The sequence below is a fragment of the Acomys russatus genome, chromosome 18, assembly GCF_903995435.1.
Source record: "Acomys russatus chromosome 18, mAcoRus1.1, whole genome shotgun sequence".
NCBI lineage: Eukaryota > Metazoa > Chordata > Mammalia > Rodentia > Muridae > Acomys > Acomys russatus.
Window position 1 is genome coordinate 3,592,588 of NC_067154.1, and position 16,182 is coordinate 3,608,769.

Consider the following 16,182-nt stretch of genomic DNA (forward strand, 5'->3'; position numbering starts at 1 on the left):
CCCCCACCCCACCCCACCCCACCCCTGCCCCTCCTGAGGCTCGCCTTAATTTAAGCATGTGCAACAGAAGTGGAAACACAGGTAACAGTTACGAACTGGCACTGGCCAGCTGGAGCGGCCGCTTCTGTGTGCTTCAGCACGGAAGCCTAGAGGGAGGTAGGTGAGTCACTTTAGAGTCACTTCCGCTAACAAAAGTGATGAAAGGAACTCCTTCACAGTGAGAAAGGAAAGGTTCCCCCCATTCCAAATGAGGGCACCCATACTGCACTAGGAGAACACAGGGACCATTAGGAACCTCTGGGTCCCAGGAAGATTCTGGGGGGGGGGGGCACGCAGGAGTGAGAGGAACACCTGCTTGCTTCCCAGCAGAAGTGGGTGCGTGGTGGAGTTAGGGACTACGTTCTGAAGGCCCAGACAGAGGTCGCATAGACCCTTAGCTTCTCCCCAAACTCACCCATGAGAGAGAGACCCAGTGTGTTAAGGAGTAAGGGGAGTTGGGCAGAGTCGTCAGTGTGCCTGGCGTAGCTTAACAGCCATGGCATTTCTATGGCATTTCTTCCTCATGCTTGACTAATATTACAAGTTTGAGAGATAGAGGGGGGGGGGCCTGGGGGCAAGGGCGGGGTTGGGAACAGAAAGGAGGCAAGAGTTCATTTGGGAGGTAAGCAAAGCAACCAGGAGGACAGAAGCTGTGGGGAAAGTTGACCTTGAGAAAAGAGGGAAGGCGCCAGAAGACAGACAGACTGGTGGACTGCCGGACTGCTGTAGACAGGCACTCTTCGTGGAGTTAATAGGTGTGCAGGAAAGTCTGGCCAGTGAACAGGAAGCAAAGGCTCAGTGATGGGAGGAGGGAAAGAAGCCCATCCTGGCTTATAGTTTTCAAAACTTGACAGGGTAAGATCTGCACAGTAGAGCCACGGGGCTCTGGACCCGCCCTTTTGCAGAGGTGAACCAGGCACCTGCTGTCAGGCATTGAGAGGCTAGTCCCCGCCCTCCTGACCTAGAAGTGACAGGAGACCTTCCTCCTACACCAGAGGAACTGCACTCCACGCTCTGTACCCCAGAAGACCTAGAGCTTGTGTTGCTGAAATGAGTGGTTGAGGCAGGGTAGTGGGGGGGGGGGGAGGTCCAGCACCAGGAAGCAGGTTTGCATAGCATTAGTAGGACTGGGGTTGAGGCTGGGGGTGGGGAGGGGAGAGAGGGAGGGACTTCAGTTTAAGCCTCAGATCCTGAGTTTGAAAAGCTGGTGGGAGGCAGGTGGATCCCTCTGACTGGCTGGCCAGCCTAATGGGTGAGAGGTCTCTATCTCAGTGAGAAACTGTCTCAAAAACACAAGAGGGAGCGATCCTAAGGAATGACACCAGAAGTTGACATCTGGTGTCCACAGATATGAGCCCGCACCTCCAGGCCTACCCACATATGCAGTAACATGCACATACTTGAATGCATAGGCTCACACACACACACACACACACACACACACACATACACACACACACTCAGAGATGGGGGGAGGGAAGGAGGAAGGGAGGGAAAGAAAGACAAAGTAGAGGGCCTTGAAGTCAATTCTTACTTCTTTTTTTTTCCCCCCAAAACAAGGTTTCTCTGTGTAGCCTTGGCTGTTCTGAACTCACTTTGTAGACCAGGCTGGCCTTGAACTCACAGTGATCCACCTGCCTCTGCCTCCTGAGTGCTGGGATTACAGGCGTGTGCCACCACGGCCAGCTTTGAAGTCAATTCTTAAGTTTCTAACTGGGGCCAACAAATTCCTTCAGTTCAACAGTTAGACTTGGGCGATTTTTTTCCCCATCCCCCCACCCCAAAAAAAAAACCCAAGGACAGTCCACAATAACAGCCGTGTTGATCCTGGAGTTTTCCTAGGCAGAAGTAGAACAAGAAGGCGAAAAATATCTTTCTCATTAACGTGAAGATTCCTTGCTAGAGTATACCAAGAAGCTTTCCTTCATTCCTTTTTTTTTTTTAATTGTCATTTTCCGAGATAGGGTTTCTCTGTGTAGACCTGGCTGTCCTGGACTCGCTTTGTAGACCAGGCACCAGACTATCCTTAAACTCAGAGCGATCCTCCAGTCTCTGCCTCCCTGAATGGTGGGATTACAGGCATGTGCCACCACACCCAGCTCTCTCATTCTTTGTTTTTTAATTTTTTATTTTACATGTACAAGTGTTTTGCTCACCAGTTTTTTTGGGGGGGTTGTTTGTTTTGTTTTTGCTTGTATGTATGCATGTTTTATGTGCATTTTAGAACTGGAGTTACTGACAATTATGAGCTGCTATCTGGGTGCTGGAAATCAAACCTGAGTCCTCTGCAAGAATAAGTGCTGTTAACTGCTGAGCCATCTCTTCAGTCCTCTCCTTTATTACTGAGAACAGAATAAGAGCAGAGGTTTTGGAGCTAAACAGAGAAGGGTTGGAGGTCTGGCACATGGGCTATTGGACGTGATGCCTCGAGGAAACCCTTCTGCTCTCTCAACCGAAACTAGCACTTGTCTGGCTAAATCTTTCATCTCATCCCGTTTGGAGGTCCTGCCAAGCTAACCAGAAATAATATTGGATGAAGGAGTTATGTAGGTACAGGTGAAAATGCTGGCCCTTCTCTCTAACACTAGGCATGTGCCAGCACTATAATAAAACACAGGTCAGGGCTAGAGAGATGGCTCAGAGGTTAAGAGCACTGTCTGCTCTTCCAAAGGTCCTGAGTTCAATTCCCAGCAACCACATGGTAGCTCACAACCACTAACATCTGGTGCCCTCTTGTGATGTTCAGGTGAAACATTGTATACATAATAAACAAACAAACAAACCACAGGTCAGCAAGAGAAGAGGGTAACACTTATTTAATCACACAGTTTTCCATGATACAGGAGAGTTCAGAAATGAAGACACCAAGGCCCCAGGGACACTGGTGGGTTTCCTGCTTAACTACATGAGGACTGGGCAGATGTGTGGGGATGTAACTGAGCAGAAGGGGGTGAGGTCTAGTGGTAACAGGCTGAGGGCCCCAGCCAGGCCGTATGCTCCTACTCTTGGCTCTGTTGTGCCATGGGATGGCGGAGTTCCGGGATACAGCTCTACAGAGTGGTGTCTGGGGACACAGCTGGATGGAAAGATGCAGGCAAGAAGACACAAAGTGTCCTACACAGGAAAGGCTAAGAATGTGAGAGGTGCTTGACATGCCACCTCAGGACTGTCCTAGCATGCGCTGAAATGTTTACAGAGCAGATTAGATGCGCCACACGTGCGTTCTCACAGGACAGGCTCAGAGAGCATTCCCAGAGGTGGCAGCCAATGTGTCATTTCCTCTCCTACGCTGGGCAGGTGGGTAGGACAGGTTGACCTCCCTGACCTCCCACCCCTAAGAAAGATCTAAGATATAAATATTCTACCTTATATTTTGGTCATTGCTTATAAAAGCTACCAAATGCAGATTAATATCAGGTATTATGATGTTTGAGAACAAGGAGGCTGAGCTACATCTCTTGTAAAATGGCATTTTAGTACTCTCTCTCTCTCTCTCTCTCTCTCTCTATATATATATATATATATATATATATATATACATATATATATAATTTTTATTTTATTTTATTTTATGTTCATAGTTTTTTCACAAATGTATGTCTGTGTGAAGGTGTCAGAAGCCCTGGAACTGGAGTTACAGATGTTGCAAGCTGCCATGTGGGTGCTGAAAATTGAACCTGGGTCCTCTGGAAGAACAGCCAGCGCTCTTAGCCACTGAGCCGTCTCTCCAGTCCCAGCCTTACTCTTTAAAACCTGCAAAAAGGTAACTTAAAAAGCAGAACAAAAAGCTTCTCCTACCCTCCAAAATCAGTTACTAGTTGTTTACAAATCTTCAGTAAAACAATCGACCTCATCTAACTGCTGCAGGCATAGTAGATGCCAAACACCCAGGAGGTTCAGCTTTTATTTCTGCGGTCACCGGCCCCTCTGATGGACCTGGCTCTAATGAGTGTGAACTTTGAAGAGGGGACTCCTCTGGCTTTAGACGTTAGATCTGGAGTCCGATGATTTCGGCTGAAAGAGGGATTGTCTGGAACCCAGTGCCAGGGTGCAGGTCTGCCTCCCACAGCCGACACTAACATGCCAGGGGTCAGGGGAACACCCAGAGATCAAAAGAATTAGTGGGAAATCTGTCCTGTGTGGGCAGCAGGGGTTGGGGTGGGGGCATAGGAGCCCAGCTCTAATTCTTCCGTTCCCATGGCCCATCTTAATAGCCCTTGAGTTCCAGGACAAAACACCACCACCACCCCAAAACAAAAAACTGCCCCAGTTGCAGACAGGGCTGTCATGGGGACATGTGAAGGGCAGGACAGAAAGTATGGATCAAGATCTCATGGCCTTCACTGGACAAGTAGGGCCTTTGCGGGGGGCCTGGGGAAAGCTTTATCTAAGGTATACCTGCAGGAAGTAAATGGGAGGGACCCTCCATATCAAAGGGAGAGTGGTGGCTTTGATTCTTGTCATCGGGCTGTATCTTTGGGCACGATGCCCAAAGGCTCTGTGATGGGCACATATTTATCACCCAGGACCAAAATCAAATAGACTTTTGTCCTTCTGTCGGTCAAAAGTCCTCAGTCCCAAATTTCCCACAGGAATTAAGCCAAGAACCAACAGGAACCAGGCCTGCCTTGCAGATTTAAAAGGGGGGTGGGGGTGGGGGGAAGAGTCAATAGCATTTGTTAAAATATGGAAAAATTATAAGGCTGGGGTTACTGGTCCGGTGGTGGAGTGCTTGCCTAGATGAACGAGATCCTGGGTTCCAGGCCTTGCATCAAAGTAAGGAGGGAGGGAAAGACGGACGGAGGGAGGGAGGGAGGAGGGAGGGAGGGAGGGAGGAAGGAGGGAGGGAAGGAGGGAGGGAGGGAGGGAGGGAGGGAGGGAGGATGAAATGTAAGGACAGCTTTGTGCAAAACTACAGTGATAAGAAGAACAGAAGCTCAGTGCTCGCCAGCCCTCCCCCCACCCCCCCTTTGCTCTCTCTTGCTCTCTCACTCTCTCTCTGCAACAGGAGTAAGTAAGACTGCAGGGTTAAGGAACATATTGAGATCAGAGGAAGGAGAATGGCTAAGAGGCACAGTAAGGAGGGAGCTACTAGCTAAACCCACCCAGCGGGATTCTTGCTGGAGACAGGCCTAGGTACCCAGCCATTGCCTGAGGGTATGGAGCATAAGCCACCTGGTCAGACTTAGAAGGTGCTAGGACGCAGAGGAGGGTGCTTTGGCCCAACCAGCTTACAGGGTGCCTTTGCTAAAAACAGAGCTCCCCGCCCCACCCCACTCCCGAGTTGTACACAGATGAGCCTAAAATTTTCTAGAGCCTAAGTATGGACTGCAGAGACTCTGCATTGTACCCCCACGGCTCTGGGTGGGGGTAAAGGTTAAAATTATCTCGTGACCCTGAGGCAGGGATGCAGAAGGATCCTACGCTACAGAAAGCCACCTTTCTCTGAGACTTCAGTGTTTTAGGTAGGTGCTGAAGGGAACAGAGGCCACCTGGAGGCTCCCTGCCCAACCCTTTCTTTCAGGAAGTCCCTCTCTGCCCAGAGCTGGCTGTGAGCCTGCAAGCTGAGGTCATCCCATCCCAGGGCCAGGGTATGCTAGAGGGTGTGTTTGCTCTATGCCTTGTGTGTGCCAGGGACCACATGTAAAGGAACGGAGCCAAGGAAGTCACAAGTCCCTGTGCCCAAGAGTCCATCCTGGAGACCACTGGATAAAGCAAGGGCTGACAGCTTCACTTATGCAGGCTCGTGGTGGCCATGACTAAGAAGCAAAGCCTTACCTTCCGCAGCTAAAGCGGAAACCCTTCAGTTTCTATAGTGGGTCACTGTGAGTATGAATAAAAGGAGATAAATTCTAACACTTAAAAAAACATTTATTTATTTATTTAGAATTGAACTCAGGACCTCTGGAAGAGGAGACAGTGCTCTTAACTGCTGAGCCATTTCTCCAGCCCAAATTCTAACACTTTCAGGGCAAGGAACTGGTAGAGCCAGGGTGAGGCCCACGAGGCAGGAATGTTGTTGGCAGCAGAAAACAAGTGAGGGAGGTAGGGCTTTGTGGTAGAGATGACAAAGTGCCATTCATCTTGTATCCCTCCTAAGAGGTCAGAGGGAAAACTACCCACCTTCCCAGACTCCCTTGCAGCTAGGATTGACCATGTGACAGTGTTCAGTCAATAAGCTAAGGTAGAGTCAATAGTGGGGCTTCTGGGAAAGCTTCTTAAAGGAGAAGTCCTAGCAGGTACCAGTTGGATGTGGCCTTTGTTCTTTGCCTGTCTTCTTGGCACAGAGATCAGAGAACCATCTTGTCATCTCTTTTATTTGGGGGAAGGTGGTTGGGATCACATGCTCAGTAGGTAACACAGACTGACCTCAAACTTGCAACAGTCCCTCCTGCCTCCGCGTCCTGAGTGCTGGCACATAGGCATGCGCTGCCAAGGTTGGCTTACCTTGTCTTTCGCCACAGATTCAAAGCCACATATTAGCTGTAAAGAAATCTAAGGACCTGGAAGCTGACTGCATCGTGACAAGGCTACAGCTTGGAGACCATGTTGAAATCTTGTCCCCGGTGTGCTGGAGTGCCGGGTGGGTGGCTGCTAGGATTAATCTCTTTCTCAGGGCTCTGGATTACTTACCATGAGAAGAGTTGTTGTAAATGCAGGCCACCCCCATGCTTTATCTTATCTGCGTGTATGCACATTCAAATCTACTTTTGTAGTATGTCGTGACATTTTGTAAGGCCCAAACCAGATGTGGCCTCCCAGTCTTTGACTTCTAACCTTTAAGAATCATGGCCTGGCCCAAGCGTGGTGGCACAGGCCTCTAATCCCAGCACTTGGGAGGCAGAGGCAGGCAGATCTCTGAGTTTGCAGCCAGCCTGCAGTTGAGTTCCAGTACAGAGTGAGTTCCAGGCCAGCCAAGGCTGCACAGAGAAACCCTGACCCAAAAAGCAAAAACAGGGATAAGGATCTGAATAAACTTCTTTCTTTTACAAATTATCTAGCCTTGCGCATTCTGTCATAGCAACAGAAAATAATATGTCTTGAGCCTCCTGCTTTGGCAGAACAGCATAAGCCCATTTAGTTAGGCCACACACACCCCATTCTCCCCAGTCTCTCTCTCTCTCTCTCTCTCTCTCTCTCTCTCTCTCTCTCTCTCTCTCTCTCTCTCTCTCTCTCTCTCACACACACACACACACACACACACACACACACACACACACACACACACGCACGCACGCACCCTGTGGCTGGCAGAATGCAACCTGACTCCTGTTGCCTTGTAATAGAGCACTCTGACAGACAGCCAAGGAGCTGAGTCCAAGGCCTGGCTCTAGACCTGATTAATTAGTATGTGACCTTGGGCAAATGCCCAGAACCTCTGAGCCCCATTTCCTTATCTGTGAAAGTGGAAGTTGATGGACCGGGGCCGCAGCTCCGTATCAGAGAACTTGCTTAGCAAGCCTGAAGACTGGCGTCAGAGCTGTCGAAATAAATAATAGATAAATAAACAAATAAATAAACTTTAGCTGGATATGATGGCATAGACCTGCAATTCCTGCACTTGGAACAAGGCAGAAGGACCTGAAGTTTTGGGGCAGCCTGAGCTACATACAAGACCCAAAGCACAACAGCCAAAGGTAGAGAAGAACTCTGGTCTCGGCTTTTGTCTATGTTGCTGTTGAGGGGAAGAAATACCGGACAGTGTCTTCCCTTGTGCTATGAGCAGGTTTCCCATGAACGCCCCATGATGGCAGGCAGAAAAGGGTTGATAATTCCTCCCGATGTACTGAAATATGTCAAAAGGCAAGAAAGCTAAGGGCCCTAAGGCACTTAGTGTTGGGGCAAGAAGGATGCTATGCATGGATGTCACAACTGAGCATCAAAGGGAGCTGACTCAGAAATGTGTTTCTGCTATCTCTGGTGGCAGGTGCGTTCATGGTCAGGAGACTGGGAGGGCTGCAGGGACTGGTGACAGCACAGAGGTCAGCAGCTCCTGGGAAACATCACCTTGCCTCAGCCACTGCCCAGTCAGGAAAGGCGGGAGGTCCCAAATGTCTGAGTATTTGCCTCAGTGAGATGAAGCTAACCAGGGGGAGACTGAGTGACCCTCAATAGCCACATCAAGTCTTCTTGTGCCTCCAAGAAGCAGCAGCAACCTTAGGCTATCTGACTGAGCTTTAGGAATTAAAATTTTTCATCCTTCTACATCTGTGGGTCCCGCATCTGTGGATTCAGCCAATGGCAGATCGAAAGTGTTTGAAAATAGTTACAACTGTGTTGAACGTAAACAAATGTTTGCCCTTGCCAGCATCCCCTAAACAATATGGCATAGCCACTCTGTGCACTTCAGTCACATTGAATCCAGAATACTTGTTCTGGAACAAGAAGGCTATGTGTGGATTCCGTACAGACTCTATGCCGTTTCATGGAGGGGAATTGAGCATCCACGGGTTTGAGTGTCAGTGGATTCTTGGAACTAACCCATCTCAAACGCCAAAGGCTCTGTATCTGTGTGCCTTCAGTATGGTATGCAGATGCCCATGCTCTGCCCGTAGCCACGGAAGGGTTAATGTCAGTGAGCCCAGGGAAGACAGACAGAGCCCTGACCTGGAACTAGGTACTCCTCCTGAGCTGGGTTAACTGCTAGAGATGCCTGAAGGTGAGGGAAGGAAAGCTGGTCACTCAAGTAAAGCACAATAGGTGGAGACTCAACAGGTAGAGCAAAGGGTGTTTGATGGTTGGTTCAGGAACAGGTGGGTGGGTGGAGTAGCCTAGCTCTTCAGCTCCAGAGATGTCAGCAGGTGGCTGAGGTGGAGCTGACTGACAGCCCCACCCCCAGAGCTCATTGTGAGGCAGACAGCAGAGCCAGTGTCACACCGAAAGATTCAAGAGAACGTGGAGTCAGGGTCGCCAAAAGCAAGGAATAGGACAGATGATCAAGACGAAGGTATGGGCATGGCCCATAGCTCTGGGGAGTAGCTTCTTGGAGAGAGTTTTAGCCAATAGCACACAGAACAGTGGCTCCCCAGACCCTACTTGAGACTCCTGGCCCAGGACAAGATGGACCCAGCAGGAGACACAAGGCTGAGTGTGACCAGAACAGTACAGCTGGAGAGGAGAGACAAAGGGGCAAGTAGAACGAACAGTGTCTGGAAGGACCCAGCAGGCAAAATCAGTCCAGAGATAATTAAAAGTTTTACATCATAGACTGAGGCTGACAGTAAATGTCCCCTAGGTAATCCCAGGGCCTTCCTGCCTTTGTCTCAGCAGAGAGGGCAGCAGTCCCCACTTACCTGTCAGGGATGTCTAAAAATAGATAGTATCCTGACAAGCACACGCTTTTCATTCTATGGGATACCAATGGTAAAGCTTAGTTTATAAAATAGGTCCAGCAGGACGTTAAGCACAGTAACTACTTATGAGTACACACCGTTACTATAATAAAAGTTACCCAACATTTCCTGGCATCTATCTCTGCAGTCCTCTGTTTCACGAGTTTTTTTGGACTGCAGTTGGTCTTCAGGACCTGAACTACAGAAGGCAAAACCACAGATAAGGGGGAGTTACCACAAAGACGGACAGTGCTCACCGAGTCAAGACACTCGTCTCTGGGGTCACAGTACCTACCTGGAGCAACTTACAACAGTTTCAGAGGATTTAAGCCCACTACAGCAAGAGAAATGTAATGGGGAAATTCTTGGTGGTGAAAGAGCATGGCACAAGCTATTTAGGTAACAGAACAGGAGCCAGGTACCAGGTATAACCTTCAAAGGCCCACCCTTAGTGACCCAGGCTCCAGATATCTGCAAAGCCCCCCAGCCTTTCTCAATAGCAGCACCATTTGCAGAATAAGATTTCAAAACATGTGCCTGTGGAGCTGTTCCTATTTCTCCTCCCCGCCCCCCAACCCTTAGGCAGGGTCTCACTATGTAGTTCTAGCTGTCCTGGAACTTACTATGTAGATCATGCTGGCCTTGAACTCACAGAGAACCACTTGCCTCTGCCTTACAGGTGCTGGGAATAAACGTGTGCGCCACTGTGCCCTGACATTACCATGTCATAATGTTTTTCCAAGTCTATCATGAGAGGTGCAAGCCCCAGTACCCTCCGCAGTAAGGGCTTCGTTCTGGGATGTGTCGGGTGCCTGTGTGTTCAGAGTTGGAGTCACCTGGCTCTGCTCCTTGTTGCCATGTTATTTGTTTGGTGGCTGGAGGCAGGGAGGGGTGCTCAGTGAATAGAGGGGGATGCTAACCCCTGGAGCATCAACGTTGTTAGCAGTTTGGGCCAGATCTGGATCAATAAGGCCTCTCAGCACCAGAAATGCTTTTAGGAGAGAGGAACACAGAGGTTTTTTGCAAGGCAAAGGAAATGGGACCATCCCGAAAGGCCCCAGACATACCATCCTGTTAAACTAGAGGCTCTTACTGTTAAGATCATTAGCCTGTTAGAGAAACCCATCTTCCAGAAAGCCAGGCCCCGCATCTGGGCTGTATATGGCTTCAGAAGGGTGGAAAGTGAGTGAAGGCTCGTTGTTAAGATGGGTGTGTGTGTGTGTGAGACATCGTTCAGCAACACAGGGAGTCTGACCATCCCAGCCCCATGTTTCCGGGACATGACCAATACAAACAACACAGGAAGTACAGACAAATGATCAGGTTTTCGTCTGTGCCTGTGGAAGCTACGTTGACAGTGCATTTTAGTAGAAAACTCAGATATGGTCAGCAATTGGTCTCAGGCATGAAGCTTCACTCACAGACTATGGCTCATAATTATTTTCAATCCCCCTTCAAAAAGGTGGGGGCACTACTCTCATTAATTAGGTCCTTGCACGGCTTCCCTCAGATGGCACAGAGGACAGTTGGTAAAAATGTGATGCTCTGGGTATCTTGTCCTCTTAGGGGCCTTCCAGCCTGCAAGATAAAGTCAATCGGGACAGGAGCGCAGTAAGCAAAGGGTTGCCTAGCCTATGCCCCAGATTTGAGCCCTCAACCAGGAGAAAACTAACAACAAAACAAAACAAAAACAGACTTTCTGCGTGTGGCGGCCTTTCCTCTCAGCCGTGGTTTGGTCTCTCTGTCAAGCTAGGGGAGGAAATCTTGCATTGCCTAGTTGTAGTCCACCCTTGTAGCTATTACAGTGCCCTGGATCATAAGGATTTCCCAATCTCCAGTGCCTGAGAATCTGACCTTCTTTGGAAGAAGGGTAATTGTAGATGTAACTCCTTAAGATTCAGTCCAGTAGGATTGATGCTCTCAGAGAAGAGGATGAGGACGTGGAGACAAGTGTGCAGAGAGAAATAATAATGCAAGAGGCTTTCCGTGACCCTGCCCCCCAACACTTGATCCCAGACTGAAGCTTTGCTGTTTTAAAGCCTCAGATTTGTGACACATTTCTGAGGCAATTGCCAAAATACACTCAAACAAACAAACAAACAAACAAAACCCCAAAACTTCTCTTCTCCACTTTCTTTTCTTTCTTTCTTTCTTTTTTTTTTATTTTTATTTTGAGGTAGATCTCACTCTGTAACACAGACTAGCTTTGAACTCTAGGCAATCCTCCTGCCTCAGCTTTCAGTGCTGAGATTTCAGGCATGTACCACAGTGTTTGATTCTTGGTTTGTAATAATTAGGTTCAGGGCAATACAACAATTTTAAATACCTGTATTTTAAAGGCAGGCTTAAAGTCATATCTGTTCAGGACTAAAATAATCTACTAGGACTTCAGTTCCTCTTAGGGGAAACAAACAAACAAACAAACAAGTTACCTCTCAGAGATTAAAAGCACACCAAGTGTGGTGACAAAAATCTGTAATCCCAGAACTAGGGAGGTCTCAGCTGGAAGAGTGTGCGTTTGAGAACAGCCTGGGATAAATGGCAGGGTTAAGGCAATTCTGGACTACATAGCAAAATTCTATCTTTAAAAAGAATGTTTTAAGGATAAAATTACACAACCTGCTTCACTTTTTGTTTTATACTCAATAGTATTTTTAGATTGAATTCCCCCCCCCCCAACAATGAGCTCTCTGCTAATCCTGAGCATTAGTGCCGCCTGAGCACGGCAATGAAATGCTAATGATGCTGAGAGGCACACTACAGTTTAGCACCCTCTGCCGTGATGGATTTGCCTGGCCCTGAGGAGGCCAGTTTATGAGCCCCACAAAAGCTCGCAAATCTACCATGATGAAGAAGAAAGAAACCGAGGTTAGGACCCTCCTTGTTAGATAGAGCTTTTGATCTCGGAGAAAACAAAGTATTCACTTTCCTGAAGGGAATTCAAAGGTTCTTGGTTGGATTTCAAAAGGGGTCAAGCCCTGAACTGACTCATAACACAGAGCTTGGTGGGGCAGCTGCAGCGGACATGTTTTTTCCTATTTGTTTTGGTTGGCTGGTTGGTTTTTTTTAGGGGGAGTGTTTGTTGTTCTCTTTTCGGGGTGGGTGGGGGCAAGTAGACTCTACCACCAAGTTACACCTCAATGTTAAGTAGATTTCTGTTTTTGTTGTTTGTTTGGTTTGGTTTTGGTATTTTCATTTGTTTGAGACAAGGACTCACTGGGTTAGACTGATCTTGAATTTATGTCAATCCTCCTGCCTCAGCCCTCCTGAATACTGGGATTGTTAGTGGGAAGTTATTTATCTGAATTTTTGAAGGCCAGGCCAGGCCTTCCATTGCTTATTTGTAACTAAGAAATAAAGGACTAAAAGACACTTCAGAAGCACTGGGTGAGCGCTAGGCCTAGACTTCCCAAGGCTAAGTTGATGAGCTCAGGATTGGGGACCACAAGATATATTTAAGGAATGCCAAATAATTGAATGAATTTGGGGCGTGTCCTAGTTTGGCGCCCCGTTGCTCTGATAAACACCCAACCAAAAGCAACTTGGAGAAAGAGGCTTGTTTGTGTTGCACCTCATGGAGTACAATCCATCACCCAGGGAAAACAGGGCAAGAACTCAGGGCAGGAACCTGGAGGCAGGAGCTGATGCAGAGGCCATGGGAGAGTGCTGCTTGTTGGCTTGCTCAGCCTGCTTTCTTATATAACCCAGCCCCCTTGACCAGGGATGGTACCACTCAGTCCTCCGTAAGTAACTAAGAAAATGCCCTACAGGTCTGTCCGCAGTCCGACTTTATGGAGGCATTTCCTCAACTGAGGCTCTGCCATCCTAAATGGCCCTCGCTTGTGTCGAGCTAATAAAACCAACCAGTGCAGAGCACAGCAAATCAATGGTGACAGTTTTATCATTGTTTTTATAGTATTTATTTATTTATTTTATCTATTTATTTAATGGAGGACACATCTGTGTGTGTGTGTGTGTGTGTGTGTGCGCGCGCGCGTGCGGGTGCACATGTGTGTGCACAGAAACATGGAGATCAGAGAACATTTGGAGGAACTAGGTTCTCTCCTTCCACCATATGGGTCCCAGAGATCAAATTCAGGTCACCAGTCTTGGCAACAGGCAGCTTTACCCACGGAGCCATCTCACTGACTCTCTAGGCTTCACTACTTTTATGAACAATGTGGTCCCGTAATTTTGAGACAGGACGGGGCATCTGGGAGTCTCCAGGTGGACTTGGCAAAACGATTCTCACACCTTAAACCTCGGTTCCTTCATTCATCTGTGGATTTCTAAGTCTCTAACAACTTCGAGAAGGTCAGTGCAGACGTTTCTTCTTGTCCAAGTCATGTGGATGGCCACTGACCTGAGATGAGACAATGTGATCCCAGCCCTGGCTTTCCTTGGTGAAGGGGCCAAGGTCGTGCTAAGTGTTTCTGACCCTTGGAATCATCCGCTGGAAAAGCTTATTTTTAATTAGATTTAGATTTATTTATTTATGTTTATGTCTATGAGTGTTTTGCTTCCGTGTATTTATGTGCACCACGTGACGACCTGATGGCTGTGGAGGCCAAAACAGACCGTGAGATTCATTATAATTAACAAGGGTGAATAGGTTTTCCTGTGGCCATTTGATAATGGTGCTTTTCAGTGGTTAAAATATCCTCCCCGTATCCATTGCCTGCTGGGATATTGTTGGATTTTAGAATCTTATTTATTAAGGTCTCCAGGGCCACTGCAGCAAATGATCATAAACTCCGTGGCTTACGGAGCATGCATTTATACTCTGGCAGTTTGGGGGACTGTACAATGAAATCCAAGTGTCAGGAGAGCCCTGCTTCGAGAAGGCTCAGGCAGGGGGTTGGGCTCCCTGCTTTGCCTCTTCCAACTTCTGCTAGAGTTCTTGGTAGCCCGTGGCTCCGGGGTGTGTGTGTGTGTGTGTGTGTGTGTGTGTGTGTCACTTCAACCTCTGCTTTGTCTCACATTACGTTCTCCATGTGTACCTGTGTCCAGCTATCTCTCTTCCTGTATGTTGAGTGTGCTTATGTGTGTTGATATATGTGTGGGGGCCAGAAGTCAATATTGGTGTCTTCCTCAATCATTCCCCCACCTTGCTTCTTCTTCTTCTTCTTTTTTTAAAAATATTTATTTATTATTTATGTATACAGTGTTCTGCCTGCATGCACACCAGCAGGCCAGAAAAGAGCATCAGATCACATTACGGATGGTTGTGAACCACCATGTGGTTGCTGGGAATTGAACTCAGGACCTTTGAAAGAGCAGGCGGCACTCTTAACCACTGAGCCATCTCTGCAGCCCCCCACCTTACTTCTTGAGGTAAGGTCTCGATGAACCTGGTTTGGCAAGCCTGGCTAGCCAGCAAGCCCTGGGGTCTCTCCCTCCTGCTAGGATTACAGGCATGTACCACCAAACCCAGCTTTTACACAGGTACTGAGGATCTGAGTTCAGAGCCAGGCTTATATAGAAACCACCATACCAACCAAGCCATCTCTCTCTGCTCATAAAGACACCAGTTGGATTAGAGGCCACCCTATCTGTGTAGAACCTCATCTTAACAACATCTACAAAGACTCTGCTCCCCAAAAGCTCCCATTCCTGGGGAATTAAGACTGCAACTTGCCCATCTGAGGGAGCACAATTCAGCCTGTGATAATACTTAAAAGGAAAATATGAGTAGGAGACTCTTATGCAGAGAACAAAACATCTGCATGTGGGCGACAAGGCATCGAGAATCTGTACAGGGATGTTACTGCATTGTCATACACAGGCACTACCAAGAGTCACGCTTCTACCTTTGAAATGATCTAGCTCCGCAAAATGAAAGATCGAAAGCACATCCTCCAAGGAATTGGGTGTGCCTGTGCTTGTGGAGCAATTATCCTAACAGCTGCACCCACTCCTGTCTCAAAATCTATGATGTGCAGGGGGCAGCCACAAAATCTGTGATGCGCAGGGGGCAGTCTTGTCTTATGGTCCTTTCAGCTCTAATCACCAAGGGGAACAAGGGAGTAAACCCATCGGCTCCAGCCTTCTCATGCGTCTGGAGGGGTGGCCCACCCTTCCATCTTGTGTTTAGGAAACATGGGCCTGGCAGTGCAAGTTAACATAAATTTATGCTGGAGTGAGCTCTTGTTTTCCTGAGCACAGCCTTGAATAAGGAAGGTCACAAGCTCTGATGGGTACTGGATGTCGCCACTCTCTGCAGAAAGCAACAGGTGATCTTTTCTCAAATGTATAGCGCTAAAATGAAGCTCTGTGGGTCATTAAAGTTAAAACAAACCAACAATATAGACCATAGGATGATGAGGTGGGGCCTTGAAATCTGGGCTAATTTTCTTGCCGGTGGAATGTCCAACCCCCAGGATGCACTTGGTTGATGGATATCTGCCACAATTTTAACATTAAAGCCAGCATCAGAGTTTGTTCATTGAGGGAGAGTGATAAGAGTTTAAAACTTTAGGACGATAATCTACTAGATGTGCTGGGAAATTCTATGAAGGCAACTTTTGCGGCCGCGGTGATGCTTGGTTTTTTCTACTCCCTTGCACATTCCAGCCACACTGGATTTATTAGGTATATTGTGACTATCCGCAAATGTTTATACTTGATGCTCTCCTAGTCTCAGAATCCTACTTGACTTTTCCCACAGAACAAATCCTTCTGTCTTCTGTGTTCCAAAAATACTTGGCACGTCCCCTCCCTCTCTTCTAGACTTTCTGGTTGGAACACATCACGTAGGGCAGTAAGCTGTGAGTACAGTCGCCGTGCATCTGCTGGAGGATCAGTATTAGCA